The sequence below is a fragment of the Agelaius tricolor genome, unplaced genomic scaffold, assembly GCF_023055355.1.
Source record: "Agelaius tricolor isolate 1412-34295 unplaced genomic scaffold, bAgeTri1.0.p SCAF_21, whole genome shotgun sequence".
Classification (NCBI taxonomy): Eukaryota; Metazoa; Chordata; class Aves; order Passeriformes; family Icteridae; genus Agelaius; species Agelaius tricolor.
The window spans coordinates 360613-386962 of record NW_027269281.1 but is presented as its reverse complement, the minus strand read 5'-3'; positions in this window follow the sequence as shown (position 1 = coordinate 386962).

The following is a 26350-nucleotide window of genomic DNA, read 5'->3' as shown; positions in this document are numbered from 1 at the left end:
ATTTCTCTCTCCTCGTTGTTGAACAGTGACCTCAGGGTTGCATTGAGATCCTTGTATGTGTAGGTGCTGGTTCCTAGAAATTCATCTAGTCTTTCTGCCACCCCCAAAGGATCGCCCATCAGCTTCCCCATCTCTTTCTTGAAAGCCCTCACAGCCCCGGTGTTGATCGGCGCATGTACGAAGCCAATAACTCCTGGAGCCGTCAGTACTTCCCGTAAACGGAAGAGACTGGGCTTTTCCTCCTTGTCATCACTATTTCCAGTGGTTGCCCTCCTCGTTCTCTGCCTCGTTCGATGGGCCGGAGGAGAGTTTGCTTTCTGTGGGGGAAATACCTGTTTCTCCTCGGTCTTGGGAAGGGTTGGTAGCTGGGGCTGCTTGCATGGGAGCAAAGGTGCCATTGCCTGCTCACGTGGGAGGGAAGGCACTGCGGCCAGCTCCAGTGGGAGCGGTGGCGCCGAAGCCTGTCCCTGCAGGATCGATGCCTCTGGAGGCAACACGGGCACCTGAGGTACCTGAGCTGGCGTGGGTTGGGGCAGAGGGACAAGGTATGGCAGTGGAAGGTTTTCCAGCGGTTCCCACTCCTTGCCCTGGTTTGCCGAGTGTCTGAGGGTTATGATCCCGAACAAGAGTATTTCCACATCTCAGCGTACTCAATTTCCTCAAAATCCTGCAGGCGGTGATCAACTACGTGGTCGTACAGGGATACGCACGTCCATATCTCGAAAGTGCCGAACACCGGCCAAAACATGTATTTCGCAATCTCCTTTCCCCCCACTTTTCCATACAAAAATGTATCATCTTTTCCTTCGACTTTCCCACCCTTCTGGGGCTGTCGTCCCAGTGTTCTAATATCCATTCCAACAGGCTTCCCCTTGGGATTTCAGGCAGAACCTTCTCGGGATTTCGGGGAGGTTTTTCCTGGGGCTTTTTCTGGCACTTACTCTTTTTCAATCCCATTTTCCCAAAATACCCATTCGCTAATTTTCTGACCTTGTGTGTTTCGGCTGGGATTCTTGACGCGAGTCCCAAGTCTTTGTCTGATGTCGATTTCCTAAGTCTGTGAAACACTACCAGTCTACTCAGCCATGCAGAGAATGGTTCTGCGGGTCTTTGGACTGGTATCGAGCTCTCTTACCTGATTCTCCAGATCAGAAGGCGGACTGGCTCCCGAAATATTTCAGGAACGTTCTTTCCCATTCTGACCCAACCATGATCGATCCCCTGAACTCCCTACGAGTCCCAAGTCCCATGTGTGACAAGAGAAAGCTCTCGCTTCCCCCTCGACCGACCACTTCCCTCGCGGGAGAGTAGAACTGCAATTGTGGGGTCCACACTCGCTTCATGATAAAATCATGTCTCACACACACTCGATCACACCCCACTCAACCACACGGTACTCACAGTTCCTTTCCTGTGTGGATTCTTCATGCACATCGATTTTCCGAGTGAAAAAAAAAGCACCGCGGCCTCGGAGATCCCTCTTCGGATCGTTCCAAGTTTCTGAGAGCTCTGGGCCTGTTTTTATCCCTCTTTGGCTGTGGTTCTGGCTTAGGTTCAGTCTTTGATAGGTTTTGTGAACTCCCAATCCTGTCAGGCTACTGAAATCAGTGGGGCGCCTCCTGGCCGGAGAGGGGTTCCTGAACCCCAAATTCAAATCACATCGGGGTCACCAGAATTGTTATAAATGATCACTCAAAAGCCAAATTATCAAAAAATGCGAAAAGATTTATTTATCTTTTTCCGCAACCAAAATACGGTCGTCAAAACCACCACAGCCAAAGAGACAGTGTTGAGCTCGGGTTCAGCACTGGGTGAACCTGGATCCGACCTCTATCACATTGGACCCCCCCTCATTCACAAGAGTCGCTTCTAGCAGGGATGTTTTACACTGTTTATTATGCCCAAGGTGAAGTAGTCCAAGTTTCTTTTGTAACTCTGCATATTCATAGTTGGTTCTTTCACTGTGCAGAGCTGGGCAATCGCTGTTTCCTGGTTGATAGCCAGTGTTGATCGAATCCCGGGAAGTCGTGTATTCACATGTATCTTTCTGACGACTTCAGCTATCTTGATCGATGTTATCAACAGGGCAATGATCGCCCTTAGGCATCTTCCAATGGTCAGGATGGCGGTGATCATCGCGCTGGGTGGGGTGGTTATCCTGCCGCCTTCAGGAATTTCAGAGTTTGAATAGACGTCTGCCTCTCAGGCTGCTTGTGGTCAGCGACTCGTTTGGATTCCACAATCTTTAAAAAATACATTACTTTATAGCATGAATTATTTCCCAACATATATTACAGCCCCTAATGGGATATATGGGATTTGTGGGAAAAAGGCATTTAGCGAATTGCCCCGACAAAGGAAAGGATCCTGTACATTAGGGATGATTCGACCTGTTTTCTTTACACTGCCCAGATCCAAAAGTAGCTTATTGGGGGCGCCTCTGTATGAGACTTTGAATAGGAAAAAGAGAGACCTAAAGAAGAAATTCCCTTTTGTAGGTGGGGTGGCAGCCAGACATGGGGAGAAGAGGAGTGGCCTGCTGAGAGGATAATAGAATATTATGGCCCTGCTACATGGGCCCAGGACAGAAGCTGGGGATATAGAACCCTAATTTATCTATTAAACAGGTTAATAAGGTTGCAAGTGGTAGTCGAGATAGTATCAAATCATACCTCAGAGGCCCTTGAACTATTGAGCAGACAACATTCTCAAATGCGGGCTTTTGTGTATCAAAATCCAATAGCATTGGAGTACTTGTTAGCTGAAGAAGAAGGAGTCTGCAGAAAGTTTAATAAATCAGAATGTTGTATAGAAATTGATGATTATGGGGAGACTATCAGGGGTCTTGCAGCAGAAATTAAGAGGGTGGCACATGTCCCGGTCCAGAAATGGAATTCTATCCACCAGGCATCCTGGTGGGATCAATTATTTGAGGGAGCTTGGTGGAAGAAGATAGTGTTCTTCATATTGTGTTCAGAAGCTGGGGTTATATTTCTACCCTGCTTAATACCATGTTTCATTAGACTGATACACTCAGTGGTACAGGGCATGCAGATAGCAGCCATGCCTGTAGACCCTGAGCGTGCTCCTGAGAAGCTAAATTATAAAGTGTCCAAAATAATGAAATTAGGAGAAGGAGAAGTAGACAGTAAAGCAGCAGAAGCCTTGGCTGAATTTGAAGAACAAATAAAAGATAATGGAGTTTATAGAATATATCAGGAAGTACCACAAGGAGAATGGGATAGAAATAAAGAATCTGAGGAAGACAAAGAGGGTCCCTTTTCTCCTCCTAAGAAACACCAAAAAAAACCCAAGTTTTAGAAGTTAGGAGTATTTAGATGGCTTTAGAAAAACAAAAATTGTAGAAAGGAGCACGAATTGTTGTGTTTATATAGAAGGGGAGGGATTGTAATATGTGGTATGAAATAATTCGTGCTTATATAAAATATACATTAAATAAATTGTGAATAAATTGTGCCTGTACCCGAAAATCTTTAAAGCCTAAAACATCAGACAGTCAGGGAAAAGATTGCCACACAAAATTGCGAAACCCCAGATGACAGCAAGGGAAGAAGACCTAATTAGCAAGCGAAAGGGCGCAGCCCGAGCAGAGATGGGCCCTTTCCTGGGACTATGCAGGAAACACTCAAAAGCGATGAATACACAATAAGTATCTACAATCAAGATAGCCAGAGTTGTCAGGAAAGTGCATCCAAATGCCAGGTTCCTGTAACACAACATCAGCATCCATCGCTTCCCAGAAACAGCTTTGTCCAGTCCTGCACAGAGAAAGGAGACTGCATGAATATGCAAAGCAACAAAAAGTATAGAGGAACCTCTGCCTCAGGTGGAAAAAACTGTATAAAACCAGCCCCAACGGAGATGGCATTCATGACTGGAGGGGATCCGATTTGATAGAGGTCGGATCAGGGTTCACCCAGCGCCAATCCCGGGCTCGACGCTGTCCCTTCGATTGTGGGTATCAGAGACTGTATTTTGGTCACGAAAATAAAACTTATCATTATTATTATTAATTTGGCTTTTTCATTTATTACCTATAACTCCAAGAATCCCCTTGTTTTAATCAATTTATAAACTGAGGAATTGTAGAGCCTTCCCATTCTGAGGAGGATGTAATCTGATCTTAAGACTCCTCCCACAGGACACCTGATAAAACCCCACGGCCCTGGGTCTGCTTCCTCTCTGCTCTCTGGCTCTCTGAGCTTTGCTCAGGCTCCCGGTCCTCCACCTCCTGCCTCCCGCATGGGGTGAGGGGGGGGAATAAAATGGACTCTCATGCTAAACAACAAAGAGACTTGTCTTGTCTGTTTCCCCTGCCGTTGGGTTGTGGCCTCCCTGGACATGATCACGTCACTGTAGCCACACTCTGCTACATTTCACTTAGCTTAATTAAAAACAGAAATAAAAACTTTATAGCAAAGTTATTTTAACACCACAAATATAAAATCCATTTTAATATTTTCGAAAAGCCAATATTATAATATGTATCTATAACAATCCCCCCTCTTATTCTTTATAAATCATTTGGCTTGAGCAATATTTCTTGTCCACTTGCATTCTTTGGAATATGCTGGTAATTAGCCAAATAAAACAGGGAAGAAACATCAAAACAGTTGTAGCACATAAAAGGAAGAAGTCTAATTTCTTCCACCATTCTATCCCCAATACATTACCCCACCAGCTAGTTTTTAACATTGTTTCTTGATTTTGGACCGGTACCTGGGTTATTTTTCTGATATCTTTTGCTTTTTCCAGGATGACATTCCCGTTGTCATCTATTTTCAACAATCTGATATATTAAACTTCCCACAAACACCCCCTTCTTTAGCCAATAAATAGTCTAAAGCCAACCTATTCTGATAAACTACAGGTTTTGTTTGGCTTTGCTGACTTCTTATAATTCCACTGCCCGAGCAGCTTTGTTTGTTATCATATCTATAACTACTTGGAATCTTATAATACTATTCAGCATATAATTTGAAGCCAATACAGAGTTATATTGCTGTGCTGGTTTTAACTTTTTGTTTACTAATTGTTCTTTTACCAAATCTTGGACTATATCTCTAAGATCAAATGTAAAACAAATCCATCTCTCTCCTTTTGGACATTCAATTCCCAGTCTATTACCACTTTTTCCTAAGTTTCTTGCAATTCAATATTTTTCCCTGTTTTGCCTACAGGTACTTAATTTGGATGAGTTATAACAGTGACTGCTGACATGGATATGTATAATAAAAAAGGAACTTTCGTTTCTTGCTATGTAATGCTTTCAGTAGCATTTGTGACACGATCTTGCCCGTATCCCGAAAGGGAAAAGACAACAAATGAGTGACAGAAACAGGAATAACAGAGATCTGGTATGGCTTATACCCCCATGTTCTCTACCTGTGGGGTTGCAACCCATAGCAGGTGTATATGAACTTCTTGACAGCCAGTACAGTGGTCAACCCAGGCTTGCCTTCTTCTTTCTTTGTCACTTCCTTTTTGCTAATTTCCAGGCAAATAAGTTTTTTTGACACTCCTTAACTGTAGTTTCCCACCGTTCCTCAGGTATCTCCCATTCAACAGGCACTAATAATTTCCATCCACAAAACAAAATTATTATTTCAGTTGTTCTTAGTTCTGTCTGGATAGGGGACAGATTTGGTACTTGACACTTCCTGCAACAAGAGTGTCAATTTTGTGAACTAAAATACCAATTTTTCCTAGAATTTAAACATTTACATATAACCCAGCTAGCGTGTCCAGTATTGGGATGAATAAAACAGAGTATGCAGTATGACACTGATGGAAATTGTAATTCCTCCTCTTCTTTATATAAGTCACAGGCTAAGGCCAGAATATGAGAATTCTCTGACAGAAACAGTCCTGATACTCCTGTTCGAAGTGGAAGTATTCCTCCCCAAGGAGGTGTCGGGGCCTCTCAGGACTTATCCAGGCTGTACTTGAAACCACTGATGTAAGCTTGGCCTTATGTCCCAATTAGATGTGATTCTTTGTACATTCCACGGATCATTTGGGTCCTCCCAGTTCATTACCACCCAGTCCCCATTTGAAAGTCAATTTGGTATCACCCGGTTTAGATGTGATAGTCCATTCCTCAGGTTCCTTCACAGGTCCTTTGATTCTGCTGGCATGAATCCACCCTCTTTCCCTGGTTCGGATTGCTGCCTCAGTAGTACCTGAAAAGGACTTCTTAATAGCACAGGGACAGTGACAAGAGGAAGACAATACTACATCAGCATTTGCCATCAGCATTCCCCAAAACTTTCTGGGTTTAGCAAAAAGCTTTTTTCCACAACCACCTCTTCTTCTTGTATCCAGCTGTGCTAACAGCTGCAGAGGCAAATTCTTCTTTCTGTGAGCCACAATTAGTTAAACAAGAAAGGCCAGGCCAATTTTAACACGAGATGAATCACATATATTGCTTTTTACCCTCTGGGCAATATTTACCTTTTTTAGCATCACAGACCCATTCCTCAGAACAAAATCCCTCCTTCCTAACAGCAAGAAAAAAGAAAAGAGAAACAGAAAGAAAAAAGAAATCTTGCTTTAAAAATAAACAACTTTGTGAGGTTTGGAGAGTCAGAGGGAGATTAAGGCTATCTCTGCCTTGATTTTATCTCTTGTGCTGGCCCCTCTTCCTCTTTTCATAGCAGCGCTTTCAACTCTGTCCCTCGCCCTTCTCCTGCTGCTGCCACAGCACAGCAGCAGCCCTGGCAAGGGTGGACCCTGCCCTAGCAGGAGCAGTGACTCACAGACAGCCACCTGCGCAGGGACCCTGGGGGCGTGCCTTGCCTCCCTCTTGCCCTCTCTCTCTCCCTCGACCCACCTACTGGGGCTGAGGTTACCATCCTTGACTCGGGACATCAGCAGGCTGGAAGCCGCCCCCGGCAGCTCCGCCACTGAGCCAGCCTGCTCCTCAGCGACAAACCCGCATGATCCATGCCCAGCACCATCGCTGGGCTGGTGAGAGCATCCGGCAACCCCATGCCCTTCGGGACCCTGGCACAACCAATCCAGCTCCCAATCCCTAGCAGCGCCCCATGCAAACCGCGCCTTGTGCTGCCTCCACCGGGTGGGTGAACACTGGGAGTTGTTGCACTGAATCACCCCCATAGATCAGCCTCTGCCGCAGCCCCTGAGACCTTGATGCTTGCTCAAGAGTTGCCAAACACCTCCTAAACTTGACATTTTACCTGGTGTCCCCAGCTGCTCTTATCATTCATTTTTCTTCTGTAGGCATCTGGACAAACCATCAACATATTTTCTTTCCCCTTCTAGGAGGGCTTGTTCTGCTAGATCTTCCCAAACCCCAGTTTGGCACTGAACAACCTCCAAACAACCATGTGTTAAGGCACCTCCCTGCCCTTCATACAGAAATTGTATTCAAACTCCTGTCCTCCTCCAGTACCAAGTTACCATTATTCCACATTCCAACATCTTAGAGTCTGTTAACCACCCTTTTTTTTTTTCAACCTCTCTTTTTCTTCTTTTTTTATTTTTTCTTTCCCTCTTTTTTTTTCTCTGACTTAACACACTTTGGACCGCATGAGGTATACACACAACTAGTTTATCTCTAAAAATAAGTCCACAGCCCTTTCTTCTTCTGATACAACCCCCATTTCCAGTTGCATCTGCAAGTCTCCCCTCAGCAAGCTGATGCCTGCCCCAGAAACCAACAAGACATCTCTGAGAGGAATGATGGCTTTGTCTTTACAAACGAGCTGTGGATCTGCTGGGAGATAAAACTAGCACTAAAAGAGATAAAAGAAACAATGGGAAGGATTCCAGTGATTGATGAATGGAAAAAGATATTTGCCTTTACAAACAAACTGTAGGTTGGATGATAAATGAAATTGGATATTGAAAGATGAAAGAAACAATGGGGAGAAACCCTAAATTCCATAAGAATTAAAAATTACAAGGGAGGGTTATACATTATGAATCATGATTTGAAAGGGCTAAGATTTTAGCTGAGGGTTAGAACCAATTCATATTGAAGTTAGATACACCAACGATATGTTAATTGTTGGAACCCAGGGCACAGGGAATATTTCTCTGCCTGCTCTGAGGGGTCCTGACACCCAGAGAAGCACTGACTTTGACCTTTGCCCATGGAGAGGGCTTCCAAGACATCAGGATAGACTAGAGTCTACCAGAGTGTGAAATAGATAATAGAGAATAGTGTAGTTTGTCACAGGGTGAGAAATTTAGGTTTTGGGATTTTTTAGTATGGAAGTAGATAGGAAGCAAGATGAAGGATTTCAAGCGTTGTCTCGGGCTTCTTCCTCATCTGCTCCATTTTCTACAGTGTTGGTGGCACAGAATGATTGGGTGAGGAAATGTGGGAACTCAGCACATCACTCCGGATGTCCAGAGTTACCGAGAAAACCCTTGGGGGGCTCGGAAATCCTGGAATGTTGCCAGGAGCATCTGGTGGCTTGACTTCGATCCCTCTAGGGATGTGCCGCCTGTTTGAGGACATGAGAGTCACTTGGGAGTGAATGGTGCAGGAATGATGTAGTTACAGGGTCAGATATAGATTTTAGGGTTTTGGTACAGGGGGTTATGGAGACAAGATGGAGGGATCAGGGTGTGTCTTGTCCTTCTTTCTTCTTCTTGTCATCCATTTTCTGTGGTGATGTTGGCACTTGGGGATTGGTCCATGGTGAAGGTGCACTTGCTAATATAGGTGAAAGGTATTGGGAAATAAAGGTAAATATGATGTACGTAGTTTTTAGTATAAAAAGACACGACCGCCCCGTGGGTGGTCAGAGTGCCCTTGGCTGCCTTGCAGGTCAGACCTCGGCTGGGCAGAAAGAAAATGCTGTAGATAAGAAATAATAAACAATCTGAAGACCGAAAAACTGAAGAGTCCAGACTCGTCCTTTGAACTGCGAGCAGCCCCAGAACCACCCTACGCGTGTCCGGGCAGAGACAGACAGCCGACTGGACAAGGAAAGCCACAGTGCAGTAATAAAGCCTCTCTGATTTGGCCTTATCATAAAGCAGAGCAATAGGGCTCAGGAGCTCAGTCCCTGAGTAGGGACCGGGTGCCCGAAGCTAGCTCGCTCATGCCAACGCCGCGGGGCTACCATCTAGCAAGCATGGTGATTATCAGCTCTATAGTGATTGCAAGCTCTTAGGATTTCAGCTTTGCTTGCTAGGTAGTGGTGCTCCAGGCTTGAGGCTGCAGCAGACGGAGAGAGAGGAGAAGGAGAAGGCGCAGGCTGTTCCACGGAGATGGCTTTATTTGGGGAGGTCCGTGAAGGGTCTCTGCTCTTTTTCTTTTCTCAACTAATGGGGTACAGTATGCTTCTTTTATAGGGTTGGAAAGGATCCAAGCTTGACCAATGGTAAGGGGTTAACATGACATTGCCTTATAGGGTTACAGAGATAGGTTAAGGGTGGAGGACAGGGAAACAGGAATTTTCTTTTGCTGTTTCAGCATTCCTATTGTTCATATTCTCCATGGTGCTTTTCCTAAATCTATGGGGTTTACTACAGTGCAGAGGTTATGTGGACAGATAAGGGATGAGTTATTGGTAGAAAAGTGGAAATAAAGTATGTGTTAAGAGTTAATTGGATGAAACAACTTTAAAAGACCTTGAAACCGCACATCTTGTAGCCATTTTGCAGTGCTTTACTGCATGCTTAGTCTGGTGTAGATGGCGTGCCAGAACTTTTGATAAGATAACAATAAGCAACAACCTGAAGACCGAAAAAGTTCTGTGCGTCTCTCTGTCATGGCACAGAACTATTACAGGAGGGTTTCCCCCATTGGGGGAGCCCCCTGTTGGGCCCAATGACAGGGGCAAGACCCCATAGTTAATGATTATTAGATGCTTAAGCTAAAGCTAATTGGTATATTATGAGCTCATTTGTAGAAGGAAATGGAGCAAGTGAACCGTTATAGGAACACATTGAAACCAGTAGAACAATGCCCAGCACCTGGACTCTATGTCAATCCATCATGAAGCAGGGGGCCTTGGATCATGCCAGAGGGTCACAGAGACCTGACGAAGACTTTCCTGACTTCATCCCTGGGACCACTGACCCAATTCGAGACCACTGACCCAATTCAAGAGAAGAATTGCACACACGTGAAGGACGAATAACCTCATTTTAAGGCAAAGCGAGGATAGGAGGTGCTGGGGTTATGCATTGTAGAGAGCTTTTTGGATAATTGGTTAGCTGAGAAAGGACATTCCGATGTGATACCGATGGATAAGGGTAAGAGAAACAAGCTGGGAACTGAGCAACCGGTGCCTAATTACTGACGAAGGTCACAGTGACCTTCTCTAAAACGGGAAGACGGGGGAGAAAATTGCTTGCCAGAAAATGTAGCTATCCCAAGGTAGAGAAATTAGAAGAATGTACACATAGAAGCAAAATAATTGTTAAGAGATAGAAGTAGGTGTGTTTGATCTAAGTGTGCTTTAACCAATAATGAGCTCGGCTTTTGCAATATGTATAAGCTTCATTAACACTAATATAAATATGTGTGGAGTTTCAATAAACTTCGGGATTTGCTATTCATCGCATATGGTGTGTTGCATCTCTCCCGCCGTTACGACAAAGCATATGTATTATTTTGGGAAATTAATAGAAGGCAAAGATCCTTTTGCGGTGCGGTCACAGCCACATATTTCAAGGATGACCCCACCCCGTGCTACCCACTGGCATAAATAAACATACCACTTTCTAACTTTGACTAGTTAGAGAGTCTTGGTCCATGATTTTCGGTTTTAACGATTCAATGGCAAGCTGACCAGGAGGAGACTCTGCTTGGCTGTGAGACAAGCCCAGGTTGTGGACCCCCTCGGGGTGCCCCCAGGATATTCCTGGAAGAGTGGGCTCTGCTGCCTGGACTGTTCATCCAGCAGCAGACAAGGACCCCTGACTACTAAAACTACAGACAAAACAGTATGCTTAAAAATTAAAACAGTTTTAAGTAGTGACCTGTAAGGCATACACGTGGTCAGGAAAGGCCGTTTGATAAGTCGTGGGAGATGTTCCATGCGCAACTCTGTGCCTCTGTAGTGTTCCTGTGAGCTGTAATTGCAGTTGAAATCTGGTTGTCAGCCGAAAGAGTTGTTGAACTGTTGTACTAAGCTTGGGCTTTTGTTGCTGGCAGAAGGGGATTTTACCATTTGCTTTGCTGCAGAGGGTTCCGTTTGGTAGCAACTGGGGCTAGCAGTCATAAGGGAAATCCTGGTCTAAAGTTGTTATGCTATTGTGAATGTGTCCTGACTGTGAGAACAATTGTGAGAGCATTTCTTGAGACGTGCTGTTAGCACAAAGCAAGTGGGAGTTTGGACCCACAGTTCCATTCTCTGGCGACTGAAACAGCTGGGGAAAAACAAAACGAGTGGGGTGCATAATCCTTAATAAAATCCCCTCCCTGCTGTGACTCTGTGTGTGTGTTTTGGTTACGGGGACGGAATTTATCGTAACACCCGGTGTTCACATTAAAAGGGTTCAGACTGAGAAATTATAGGAGCAGCGCTTCTCTGTTCAGGTGTTTATGTTTGTGGAATTTGAAATATAGAAGTTGAGTGCTTTAGTGTACTGTGTATATTGTTAGATTGTATGAAGTGTTTCCCATGGGAAGAATAAGATTGTGATGTTGTAATTGTGTTTGGAGCTGTGGTGGTTTTTTTTGAGGCAACACTGCTATCTTGTGTCAAAGTGAAGCACACATTGAATGTGAAGTAGTAAAACTGGTTTGTTTGGAGCCTTTGATAAGGGTTTACTTATGGTTTTAGGTACAGGGATTGTGTTTTTAATTATAATAGGGGTAATTGCAGTCTGAGAATCCAATCTGGCCAGACAGATAGGAGGAACTCCTTTTCTTCAGTGGTTTGGGCTCGACTCGCATGAGTTTGTGAATTCAGTAAACTGGTGGATAGACAGGGGAAATGAGAGAGTATATTTAGAAGGTTTATATCAGACGTCTGCTGGGGGACTAGTGGCTTTGGATTGGGAGCAACTGGCTGTGGAGAATTTAGAGAGTTGAGAAGGGGCAAATGAAATAGCTTGCATTCGTGGGAATTTTCCTGCAGCTTAATGCATCTAGAGGTTGGCATTGTGCGTGGGTGTTACTGCAGTGCAAGATTTGTGCAGGACGCTATTATTATTCTTCTGCTAACTGGTACAGAGAGTGTGCCCAGTGTTGACAGCTCCCTGATCAAGCTGATTTAGAATCAAGGATTTTAAAGCTGGTGTGTGGGAAGTCACATTTAGCACCTGAGAGGTGGGATGTGTGAGAAGAAGACTGGGAAAGGACTGTACAAATCTGTGAAGCCAAGTTTGGGTGGAAGTGAGACAAGAAGCAAAGGAGGAGGTAATAAGGATTAGAGTGCTGGTTTTGTTAAAGAGAAGGGGAGTGATGGGAAGCAACCAGAGTAAAGAGATCCCCAAAAGTAGTCCTCTAGGGTGTATTTCGGCACACTGGAAGGAACTAGTAGGGTATGAAAGAATAGAAAATAAAAGGACCCTCATGAAATTTTCCACACAGTGGTGGCCACTTTATAGGCTTGAAGAGGGGGTTAGGTGGCCCCCAATTGGAACCCTACATTATGAGACTTGGTTACAGCTTATGTTCTTTTTGAGACAGGAGCTAAAATGGGAAGTGATGAATTGAGACAGAGTGGAAATTTTTCAGAGTATAAATCCATTTTGATTTAGGTGAAATGTACATCTTTAAATTAAGTCTGTAGCTTGCAAACATAGCCGTTTGGTCTGACTGCCTGTTTCCACAAAAAAACCTCTGCTGGAAGAAACTGCTTCAGCCGAAGGACAGAGATAAGGAAGGGCCCCTTGAACCTGAAATAGATGGAGAGACTGCTGCGGGAGACAGAGCAGGGTGACCCAGGAGTTCTTCCTGTACTTTCTGATAAAAAAAACTAGTTGCAAGTGTAACTAGCTGCAAGTGTAATTCGAAACCAGTAAAATGAATATGTATGAACCTGTTGTGAAATTCCATGCATATGGATTAGTAAGGGAGATAAAAAAAAGGATCTGGAGTTCCCAGAGGTACGCGTGTCTTTTTAAAGGGGAACGATCCCCACATGCATCCAGCACTGTAATAAACATACCGGCTTTACAACTTTTACAAAAGTTGTGAAAGTTTTTTTCCTGCAAATCAGTATGCTGACATGTTTTTCTCTCTCTGGAATCACTCTGAGTGGCAGAGGGATTGTGGACTCAGGGGTCCCTCTGACTCCTTTGTGTTGGCCCTGGAAAAAGATAATGAGGCTAGTAGGGGGAGGCTGAAACAGTGTTGTAGTGCATGCTCCATAAATCAGTGCTGCACACATCCAGACAAGGTATACACAGCTGACTCACTGGAGCAAGAGTTGGGGGATCTGTTTGAACCACCCCCAAGAAGGCAAGGGGGGTGGAGAGGGGCAGCAAGTTTGGGAACAACCTCAACTCCATCTCTAGCTTTTGTTCTACCCCCTGACATATCCATCCAAACTCCAGCTCTTGTTCCACCCCCTGACATTTCTGTCCAAAGACCAGCTCACATTCCATTCCCCACTACTATTTCAACCCCAGCTCGGGCTTTAAACAAAGCTATTTATATTTCAACTCCAACTCTGGTTTTAAGTTCAGCTGAATCCACTCCAGTTTCTATCTCAAGTTCAACTCCAGCTTCTACTCTATCCCCCACCTCAACTCCCTCTAAATCTTTCCAACTACCCAGCAGCAACAGTGAAGTAGAGAAGCCCCCTCCAGAGGATCCTATAGCATCCTGGACTCTGAAACAAACTAAGAAAATTTTACAAGGACCTTTGAGGGAGGCAGTAAGTCCTGAAGGGAAAACAATGTTAGTTAAAATTCCTTTTTCCACAACAGATTTAGAGGTTTGGGAAAAGATTGCTAAACGTTATCGGAGTGACCCGATAGGTATTGCAAAGAAATTGAAGTTTATGATTAAACAGCATCGGCCTGATTGGTCAGATCTCCAGTTGTTATTGGATGCCTTAACTGAAACAGAAAACCAATTGGTTTTAAAGGTAGCAGAGGGGTTAGCAGAAGATGCTTGTAGAATAACACAGAGTGATATGAGATGTCTTTCCTCTACAGGATCCACATTGGAATGATAATGATGTTAGTGATATAGAAAGACTAGAGGATTATCAAGACTTCATATTAAGGAGGTTAGAAAGGGCAATCCCTAAAACAATAAACTGGTCAGCCCTATATACAATTAAGCAGGGTCCCTCTGAAACACCTTCTGAATTTCTAGAACATTTGCGGGATGCAATGCGTCGTTATACAACTTTAGATCCTGAATCTGAGGAAGGGATACCACATCTAGTGGGTTTATTCTTAGGACAATCTACAGAGGACATGAGACGCAAACTTCAGAAGATACAGGGTCTGACAGCACGGGATTTAGAGACTTTGCTAGAAGAAGCATGGAGAGTATTTAGTAACTGGGAAGAAAAGTGCAAAGAAGGGATGAAAAATTTATTAGCAGTAGTAAGGGAAGAAGAAAAAGGGAAATGTGGACAAGGGCCACTAAGGCAGGGACCACCTCAGCTAAGGAGAGATCAATGTGCATTCTGCAAGAGAGTTGGACACTGGAAGAACCAGTGCCTGGAACGAAGAAAAGGTGATGAACAAAGAAGAGGAGATCAAAAAGGGGGGGCAGTAGTTGCCCATGTTCAGGAAGACTGATGTGGACTGGAGGATCTTACCCTAGGAGACCGTCTGGTTATAATGAAACTAGGGAACAAAGAAAAGGAAATTAAATTCCTGATAGACAGAGGGACAACATATTTAGTGTTAAATAAAGCTTTAATACCAATAACAAATGATTATTATGTCATGGAAAAAGGGGCAACTGGACAATCTGAAAGAGCTTATTTTTGTAGGCCATTGAAATATAAATTTGGGAAACAATGGGGAATTCACAAGTTCTCATATATATGCCCAATGCTCCATCAGCACTTTTGGGTAGAGATTTATTGGAACAATTAGAAGCAAAAATAATATCCAAAAATTGAGAGATTACTTTGGAGGTTAAGGACCAACAATATGTGGAATTGTCGAGCCTGATGTTAATGAGGTCAAAGTTGAAAGTGAAGATGAGATTCACAGGAAAATACTGGATCAGGTATTTCCTGGGGTGGGGGCTTCTAACATACCAGGGAAAGCAAAGAATTCACCCCCAGTGCAAATTAGGCTTACAGAAGGAAAATAACCAGTTAGGGTCATGCAGTACCGTTTGAGAAAGGAAGACAGAGAAGGGATTAGCCTAGTAATTGAACACTTTTTACAGATAGGGCAATTAAAAGTGTCAGTCTGAGTTCAATACTCCTATTTTACCTGTTATACTAGCAAAAGATCTGGAATCCTGGGAAGCTCCATCAGAAGAAGGACAGATGTTACAGTATGTAGACGACCTCCTGGTAGCTTCTAAAACTCAAGAGGCATGTATGGAGTAGACGGTTGTCCTGGGTCGACTATATGATGCTTTATCCCCAATCGTCTTGTTCTGTTTATGCTGAATAATAAGTTTTGCACCTTTAAGACTTGTTACAGAGAGTGAAGGGGGGAAAGAAAAAGCATGCAGTTTGTTTTCAGACACTGCACTCACTCCTCCACATTCCTGCTCCTGAACTGTGTTGTCTGTGGATGGACAGACATCGGGACAGAGCTCTCCTTTGCTTTTAGTTAGTTTAGATAGCTGAGGCAAAGAAGTTCCCTGGACTGTGGTGTTTTTTTTCTTTTTTCCCTTTTCTTTGGACCTGTTTAAACCTGCTCTGGGCTGAACACCAGAAGAGCACCAGCAGCTCACATCTGTGGCCCACTGGGCTGGGCCTGGGCCACGGCATTTCCAGCACCGGAGGGACTGATAAGAGACTGAGGGAGCTGAACTGCAACCCTGGGAGGGGACTTTCTGAGTTTGTAATCTCTTTTGGAGCAGCAAGGGGTTTTATTGTTTAATGTTGTTTAGGTTTTATTGTTTAATAAACAGTTATTTTCCACTTTTCTCCAAGGACGTATTTTCTCCCGGACTGGTTGGGGGGAAGGGCCGATTGAATCTGCTTTCCTAGAGGAGCCCCTTTGGGGGTTCTCTCCAAAATTTGCCCTGAACCAGGACAACAGTAAGCCTCATAAACTTTTTGGGCCTACAGGGGTATTGAGTATCCCAGAAGAAAGCCCAGATGGTGAAGCAAACAGTTATTTATTTGAGCTACGAGGTTAGTGCTGTAAAAGAACTTTAGGACGGGATCGCAAGGAAGCAATATGCCAGACCCCAAAGCCCCAGACAGTAAAAGAACTGAGAACCTTTTTGGGCATGACTGAGTAGTGCAGGCTATGGGTTTATAATTATGGACAGTCAAAACCCTATATGCCTTGATTACAGAAGGAAACAGAGACCTCCAATGGACAAAAGAAGCAACATGACCCTTTGGCCAACTGAAGAAGGCCCTCATGTCAGCTCCAGCCCTGGGACTTCCAGATGTGAGTAAACCATTATTTTTGTTTTCTCACGAAAAGCAGGGAATTGCTTTGGGAATACTAGCGTAACATCTGGGCCTGTACCGCAGAGCAGTCACCTACCTCTCTAAGCAGCTGGATGCAGTGGCTAAGGGATGGCCAGGATGTCTCATACCTGTTGCATCAGTGGCAGTGAACATCCAGGAAGCACGGAAGTTCACCCTGAGCCAGAAGATGACTGTGCTAATCTCCCACACAGTGTCTGCTGTGCTGGAAGTAAAGGGGGGACATTGGCTCTTCCCACAGAGATTCTTGAAATATCAAGCCATAATGCTGGAACAAGATGATGTAGAAATTGTGGTAACTAACATTGTGAACCCAGCTTCTTTCCTCAGTGGTAATATGGGAGAACCAGTGATCCATGATTGCCTGGAGACTATCGAAGCTATCTACTCCAGTCGCCCAGATTTGAAGGACACCCCTCTCGAGGACACTGAGACTTGGTTTACTGATGGAAGTAGCTATGTTATCAGCGAAAAAAGGCATGCTGGGTATGCGGTTAGCACAAGCCAAGAGGTAATAGAGTCTGGATCATTACCAACCAACACCTGGGCACAGAAGGCTGAAATAATTGCCTTAACCCAGGCTTTAGAGCTGGCAAAAGAAAAGAAAATCAAAATTTACACAGACTCGAGGTATGCATTTGGTATGCGTCGATGTACATGGAGCCAATCTGGAAGGAAAGAAGACTGTTGAACTCACAAGGAAAAAGCATTAAACATGCACAAGAGATAATAAAACTGTTGGAGGCAGTCCAGCTACCTGAAAAGGTAGCCATCATGCACATCAAGGCACACCAAAAAGTGAGCTCTGAATTGGAGGAAGGAAATTAGCTGGCAGAGTGAAAGGCAAAAGAAGCAGCTAGAGGTGAGGTAATTGTTGAGACATTTGAGGTAGCCTTAATCCCAGATGGACAAATTTCTATTGAAGGTAAGCCAAGGTACAGTCAAAAAGAAAAAAGGCTTATTGAAAAAGAAAATGGAAGTTATAATCAAGAGGGGTGGGCTGTTACAGATGAAGGGAAAGGAAGGCTTTTGATCTCTCCTCTTACATGCTATGGTAATTAGTGAAAGATGAACATGAGAAAACACATTGGAGAATAGATGTCTTGTATAATTACTTGAAAGACAGAATCATAGCCAGAAACTTGCAAAGTACAGTGATTCAGGTGACTCGTCAATGTAGCCTTTGCCTCCAAACTAATCCCAAAAATATTCCTAAACCAAAACTTGGGCAAATTGGAAAAGGATATGGACCTGGACAGCAATGGAAAATTGATTTTTCAGAACTACCCAGGAAAGGGGCGTATCAATACCTGTTGGTGTTAACAGATACCTTTTCAGGGTGGCCAGAAGCTTTCCCTATGAGAACTGCAAAGCGCAGGAGGTAGCCAAAGCACTGTTACAAGAAATAATACCGCATTTTGGAGTCCCAGTGACAATGTCTTCAGATAGAAGGCCACATTTTATTTCAAAAATTGTGCAGCAAATTAGCCACCATTTAGGCATAGACTGGGAACTTCATACTCCATATCATCCTCAGTCAAGCAGTCAAGTGGAGAAAATTATTCTCTTGATTAAGCAGCAAATAATAAGACTGGGACAAGAGGCGAAGTTACCTTGGCCTCAGGCTCTTCCATTAGCACTATTACGAATCCAGACCAAACCAAGAGTAAAAGAAAAATTGAGTCCCTTTGAAATAGTGTATGGAAGGCCATATAGAATTCAAGAAGAGACAACACCCACTCAAGTAGGGGAAGAAACTCTACACAAATATGTGGTGACCCTAAACAAACAACTTAGATAAATTGAGAAATATATGGCTGGGGCTTGAAGCAGAGAATTAGATGGACCAGTACATGATGTACAACCTGGGGATTATGTATATATTATGTCTTTTGCAGAGAAGACTCTGGAACTGCAGTGGGAAGGACCATTCCAAGTGCTTCTCACCACCTTTATTGCACTCAAGATTAAGGAACTAAGTGTCTGGATCCATCATTCCCAAGTGAAGAAGGCTCCCGAGGGACTCTGGAAAGTTATACCGAGTGACAATGAACTGAAATGAAACCTTTCTTGGGAAAATAAATAGAGTGTGGGTGAAATGATAAGCATAGTTTAAGAATAGAAAAGCTTGTAGTTATAATGGATAATCAAGTAGGTGTAGCCTGGAGAGTTGTGGTATTTGTGATTATCACTATAGCCACAGCTAATGTAGTACCACTTGAATATAATGTGACTGGTATATATAAGAGCCAAGGGAAAGCTTATGACTCTGACTCCCATAAGTCTCTGGATGAGATGTTAAAAGTTACAAATGCAACTGTGTAGGAAGGAAGAAATGTTCAGGGGTGTGAATATGCGTTTGTCCAGGATGGGTTCCATGAATTTCATCAAAAACCCACGAAACTTTTTCAAATTGGTCCTGAATGCTGTGACAAATGCTTAACCAATTGTCCAGAGTTTAGACTCAAAATAGAAGATTGCGCCATCAAGGATTGTTGTATTGCACTAAATAGTTATTTAGTTGTTTGCACTGGGTGTTGAAAAAAATGTTATTGGGTCACGTGGATGGTATATTCCCCCTCACATGGTTTCTCCCTCACATAACCCCCTGGTTTCTGTATGCCCTGGTGGTCTGTCCAACGGGTGGTCCCTCCCCTCACCCCTCCCCAAAGTTATCCCATTGGCCGCGGTCCTCTTTCCCCGCCCCCATCACCTGGGGCATAAAACCCTACAGCAGGTGTGGTTCGATCTCTTTGCTACCTGGGTGGTCGCTGCCACCAGAAGTGTCCTGTCTCAAGCTAATAAACCGGATACTCGTCTCCACATGGCAAAGAGCACTTCTCGTCTTTTATCTTCTGTCTATGCAATTCCGTGTGGGCTTTAGTCCTGAGCAAGCCGGATCTGGATTTATATTAGCCTAGAGAACCATGGATTTATTGCAAAGGATCCTAAGATTGATTATAGTATAACTCAATTTTGTACTACTTCCCAAATATATAAGGTTAAAATAACTCAACCAGTACCAACACTGAGACAAACCACGACTACTCAAATCACTCTAGAACCCATGGTTCCCATAATTACCAAAATTGCACTGTATGCTGTTAAGAAGGCCAGAATTCAAAAATTCCTGATTAATCCAAAGTAGTTATTAAAACAGGTAGAGATGTCAATACAAGTAAATGCCTCTGCCATTCGGTCCGAGTGTGCTCCATTTTTAAGGACCTCTTTTATGGACTGGACTACCTGGCTGCAGAAGCGTATGCCTTATATGTCCAGACAGAAGAAAGACCTTACTGGATTATTGGGAATGGGACTAGGGGTTCTAAATACAATAGATTCAGAAGTATTAATGAACAAATTGACAGAACTTGGCAGTGATATGGTTTAATTGCAACAACCTTTACAATCCTCCTTGTTGGCATTAGATACCAACCAGTGAAAATTGTCCAAAATATTAGCAGAATAGGAAAATATGGAAGAACGAGATCATCAATTGATGATTGATACTTTAGGCACAGCTAGTGGGAACATTTTTTTGGCTTTTGGGTGTACACAGGCACAATTATGGATGCAATCAGTGGTGGCTTCAATTATTAAGGACAAGGAAGAAGGCATTTTTCCTGCCAAAATTCATAAAGTTGTTTGGCATAATGCCTCAGATTTAGAAAAAGAACTTCAATCCTGGTGGGCTTTAGTTAATTTTACTTATGATCTTACGATGAATATGGTAACAGTTTTTGTTTTAAACATATACGATGCATCAGTAAACTTGATGCATCCAATTTTCTTAAAGGGCTAAATCACGAGGAGACCATATTACATCATTTTGAACACAGAATGTGAGCATGAAAAGTCGAAGAAATATGGCGAACTGTTAACTTAGAACCCTGCTCAATGAGGGAACAATTGGGGTGTATATGTGAAGGCAATCTAAGTGATGATAAAGATATTTGTTTAGATACAGAGCAAAGGATTTGTCATTTTGAAATGCATCCCATTAACCAGACAACCTTGCTCGTGTATACAAGACAAGGTTGTGTCTGCCTCAGAACATCATGCCCCACTATAATGGTGGATAACTGTGAACGAAACTTAATTTAACTTGTGCATTTGTAAATTTATCAAAATTGAGGGATGTGATTTTTCCTATCAGGCGCCTGTCGTATCATACCAATATATAAAGGCAAATTTGATTACTGTCCAAGAAATATTATCTGTGCCTATAGGGATGAACTTAGCTTTGGTTACCCAATTGTTGAAACATCATGAATTAAAGAGAATTTTTAAAGAAATTAAAGATGAAGGAAAGAAAAATTTGATTACAATACACCATGACACAGAGACTATATGGAGAGTATTTAAAAGATTGGGAGAAGGCCCATCCCATCATTCGTGGGATGTGCTTTTTGGGTGGTCTCCAATGGCAACCGGCTTACTCAATACTTTAGTTCATCCAATTATTGTTTTGCTTATCTTAGTTGGTATAAGTTTGATTTTGTCTATTATAGTACTTGTTTGGAATTGGAGACTGTTGCAGCAAGTAGCAACTTTAAATTCAATATCAAGAGCATATAGTACAGTTTTAAGAGACACCTACCGCGCAGTCTTGCTAGATGAAGAAGAATCTGTATATTAGTAAAAGAATTTACTAACTTTGAAGAAGGAGTGGGGAATGAATCATGATTTGAAAGGGTTAAGATTTTAGCTGAGGGTTAGAACCAATTCATATTGAAGTTGGATACACCAACGATAGTTTAATGATTCTTAGATGCTTCAGCTAAAGCTAATTATTATATTATGAGCTCATTTGTAGAAGGAAGTGGAACAAGTAAACCATTATAGGAACATATTGAAACCAGTAGAACAATGCCCAGCACCTGGACTCTATGTCAATCCATCATGAAGCAGGGGGCCTTGGATCATGCCAGAGGGTCACAGAGACCTGACAAAGATTTTCCTGACTTCATCCCTGGGACTACTGACCCACTTTGAGACCACTGACCCAATTCAAGAGAAGAATTGCACACATGTGAAAGACTAATTACCTCATTTTAATACAAAGCGGGGATGGGAGATGCTGGTGTTATGCATATGTATTATTTTGGGAAATTAATAGAAGGCAAAAACCCTTGTGCGGTGTGGTCACGTATTTCAAGGACGACCCCCCCCCTTGCCACCCGTTGGCTTAAATAAACATACCACTTTCTAACTTTGACTAGTTAGAGAGTCTTTGTCCATGATTTTCAGTTTTAACAATTCAGTTAGAGGAGAATCTTTGGTATCACGTGTTCCGGGAAGTCTGTACCTCTCAAGTACCTCAGCCAATGGGGAATGAGAGAAGGGAAATGTGGCCAGGATATTAGGATAAAAGGAGGCTGTGTCCTCCAAAAATTTGAGACACCCCAGGGGAATGCCCCTTGGCCTCTCCCTTTATTCGAATAAACTAAAAGGACTCCTCTGTCTCCTTTTTGGACATAAACCTCGGATGTTTGTGGATTAATTTTCCTGACAACTGGGGTCTCGTCCCCGGGGTCTTTCCACCGTCCGGGGCAGCGGGCAGCGAGCGGACCTGAAGGTGTGCCTCACCCCGTTTGGGTGATCAGCTCCCCTTGGTGGCGGCCGGCACCAGGCGATTGATTGGGTTTCTGAGCCTGTCCAGGAGACAGATGAGTGGTGGACCAGGGGGGTCTGTGAAGAGTCCACAGGGAAGGACCACTGAAAATCTCACCGGTGAGTGAAATAGGATCTTCCGGGAAGCAAACTTGGGAGGGTACCCATGGAGGGTAGCACAGGTGAACCTGGGAGGGCACCCATGGAGGGTTGCAAAGGTAAAGTCAGGAAGGGGCCCCGGCAAAAGGGATGATGATCCCATGATACCCCTGGAGAGTCCCTTGGGGAGAATGCTGAGATCTTGGAACAGATTATACATTCATCCAGAGGTAACTATGGAGATCAGGGCAAAATATTGTTATTTTGTGTGGCCAGAGTATAAGTTGCCAAAGGGGCTTATATGGCCACCGTATGGAACAGATAGAATCAATTTGGGTTGAATTTTGTGGAGGTATTTAGAGGAGAATTGGAAAGCATGGATTGAAAGGGAATGTAAATTGATATGGATTAGCCAAGCAACAGGAGAAATCTATGTGTTAAGGAAAAAGGGGAGGAAGAGGAAAACGGTGAGGATTGGAAAGCAGGTCCCCGGTATCCTCACTTCCCGGAGCAAGGGGATCAGGGAAATGCTGTTCCTATGGCCCCACCTGAGAATAATGATGGTGTGGGAGGAGAGGAGCAGCATATCGTATCTCTCCCTAGAACTAGAAGAGGAACTCAGTTTAGGACATCAGATGCCCCCCAGACCCAAGAGACAGCAGTACACCAGATGCCACTCTGCCAAGTTCCTTTGGGGGGGTCAAGGGAGAGGGTTTGGGTTTATAATTGCACCACTTACTACCCAGGGTATAAGAGGGTTGAAAAAAGAATTACCCCCATATTTGGATGATCCCATAGGGGTGGGGGAAAAGATAGAGGAATATTTGGGAAATGTGGATAATACATGGAAGGATTGGGATTTTCTTTTGGGAATTTTGTTTGGGCAAGCTTTGCAGAAAATATTAAGAGAGTTTACTCCACCCTCAGGTCAGGAGTTAGGTTGTTGCAGTATGGGGATGATTTACTTCTATCAGGGGAACAGGAAAAGGTAGTTGAGGAGGCTACTGTAAACCTGCTTAGTTTTCTTGCAAAAAAAAAAAAAAAAAAAGTCACTTAGAGTGTCCGAAAAGAAGGTGCACTTGGTAGAGAAAAACAAAAAAAAAAAAACAAGTCAAATATTTGGGACACATTCTGACTGGGGGTTTAGGGTGTATGGATCCAGAAAGAATAAAAGAATACAAGGGATTTTACAAGTACCATTACCCCAGACAAGGAAAGGGGTTGCATTGGTTTTTGGGGTTGGTGGGGTTCTGCAGAGCATGGATTGAGGATTTTCTGTTGTGGGTGGACGTTTGTGTGACTTTTTACCCCAGGATAGTCCTGGTGTCGTGGTATGGACACCAGGAGAGCAAAGCTTTGGAGAATTGGAGGACAGGTTGGTTGATGCCCCAGTCTTGGGTCTTCTGGACTTGGAGGGGGAATTTGAGCTATATGTGGATGTTAAACAGGATCATACTAAAGGAATTTTGGTGCAAGAGCATGGGGGAACACGGAGGCCTGTTGCTTATTTCTAAGCTGTTAGAGCTGGTGGCCGGAGGCTGGCCCCATTGTCTGCAGAACTGTGCAGCCACAGCTCTGGTGGTGGCTGAGGCCCCAGGGCTGACAAGGGAATGGTATCTGATTGTGAAAGTTTCACATCAGATTAAAGCTTTGTTGGCTGAGAGAGCCTCTGAGTGGATGACCAGCGCTCGGTTGTTATAGTGTGAATCTTGTTTGATGGAACAGGAGGATTTAGAATTTCGAAGTGTGGAGGGGTTTAACACAGCCTCCAGTTTGGACGGCCCTGGGGACGGGGGCCAAGAGGAGACCCATGGCTGTGTTCGGGTGGTTGGCCTCCAGACCCTGGCTGGGGAGGATTTGTGGGATGCTCCCTGGCCTGAGGGAGAAAATGTGTTTATTGATGGATCTTCAAGGGTCATAGAAGGGAAACTATTTACAGGCTACTCTATCGTAAATGGAAAGCAATTAAAGGAAAGGGGGAGGTTACCGCCCACCTGGTCAGCTCAGACAGCCGAGCTATATGCGCTCCTGAGAGCCTGTGAATTATACCGGGACAAGATAGTGAATGTTTTTACTGATTCTAAGTATGCATATGGGGTGATACATGCATTTGGGAAATTATGGGAAGAAAGAGGTTTATTAACCTGCAGGGAGGAAAGATGTTAGCTCATGAGAGCTTAATCTCTTGCCTGTTGGAAGTGGTGAACTTACCAAAAAAGTTAGCAATAATACACATCAAGGGGCACCAGGCAGGGTGCTCGGAGGAGGTAATAGGAAACCGAATGGCTGATGAAGAAGCTTGGAAAGCTGCATTGTTGCCAAAAGTCTCTAAGATGCTCCCTTTGCTCCCAGTAACTGCACCGCTGCCAGAGAAACTGCCTTTTCCACCAGATGAACCGGAGATAATTAAAAAGAGTGGGGCAGAGGAAAGAGGGGATAATTTGTTTATGTAATATATGGTAGGGATAATTCATGCTATTAATGTATGGTATAAAAGATTGTAAAAATACAAAACTATGTCTCTGACCACTCCGGCTGGGAGCAGCTGTCTATTCAGATTACAACGAATTCCCTGACGCAAGTTAAGATAACGATCGAAGCCTTAATGTAAGAATAGAAGCTTCCAAGGCAATGATCACCAGTATCCCAAGTCGTCGTTGGGAACCACCTAAGAGCGATTATCACCTTGCCGATTGCATCAATCAAGATAGTCAGCTGTGCCCAACTGATACATCTGAAGACATGGCTTCCCTGGAGCCCATTAATGCTGACTGCACACCTGGAACCGGCTTTTGTCCAGCCCTGCACATTGAAAGAAACAGCGATGCATGTGAAAAGTTACAAAGGAAATTTGGACATCTTTGCCTTGGGCACAATAAACTGTATAAAACCTCGCTGCAAGAAGTGGCATTCGTGAACCAGGGGGAGACTCTGACACTCTGGAGGTCAGATCCAGGTTCACCCAGCACCGACCCTGAGCTCGATGCTGTCTTTTTGGCTGTGGTGGTCTTGGAGACCGAAATTCGGTCGCGCAGATAGATTAATAAATCTTTTTGAAATTTTTTATAATTTTGGCTCACAATTTGATCATTTATAACAGTTCTCAAGGGATGGTAAGCAGTGGATAGCAAAAGCTCTGGCCTTAGAATTGTTAAAACAACTTCATGAAGGGAGTAATTTGGGCTCCCGAGGACTGGCAGAAGCCTTCATCAAAACGTATGATGCTGTGAGTCTTTTTATTCTGGCTAAGTGAGCTATTGAGGGTTGTTTGATTTGTGCTAAAACCTATAATAGAGGTACAAAGAAACTTGCCAGGGGAGGGAGGCCTTGGGCTGTACCTCCCTTCCAGAGATGCCAGGTGGATTTTACTGAAATGCCCCGAGAGGCAAGATTCAAATACCTTCTGGTAATAATATATCAGTTAACGGTGTCCAGAAGCATTTCCAGCCGTTTCAGCAACTACAGGATCAGTTATTAAAGTATTTTTGGAACAAATAATTCCAAGATATGGGTTTGTGGAAGCAATAGACTCAGATAGGGGAACTCATTTTACAGGAAAAATTCTTCAAGGAGTTATGATTGCCTTAGGGATACAATGGAATCTCCATACTCCCTGGCACCCCCAGAGTTCAGGCTGGGTTGAGAGGATGAATGGAGAGATAAAGAAACATCTCCTGAAACTGGTGATAGAAACTAAGATGCCGTGGGTACGGCTCTTGCTACTGGCTTTGGCAAGAATAAGGGCCAGACCCTGGGGAGATATTAAATTATCTTCCTTTGAATTAATGTTTGGAATTCCTTACCCTTGTAATGCTCAGCCTAGTGGGGGGGGTGTAGAGATAAGTGATGTATATTTGAAACAATATGTGGCCAGGATACTGTCTCTTGTAAAATCTTTTCGACAGGAAGCTCAGCTGGCACAGATCCTGCCTTTGGACTTTGCTGTTCACAAAATCCAGCCAGGAGATTGGGTCCTAGTTAAGGAGTGGAAAGAAGCACCACTAGTGGCGAAGTGGTGTGGACCTTTCCAAGTGTTACTGACCACAGAAACAGCCGTCAAGATAGCTGAACATGGGTGGACCCATCAC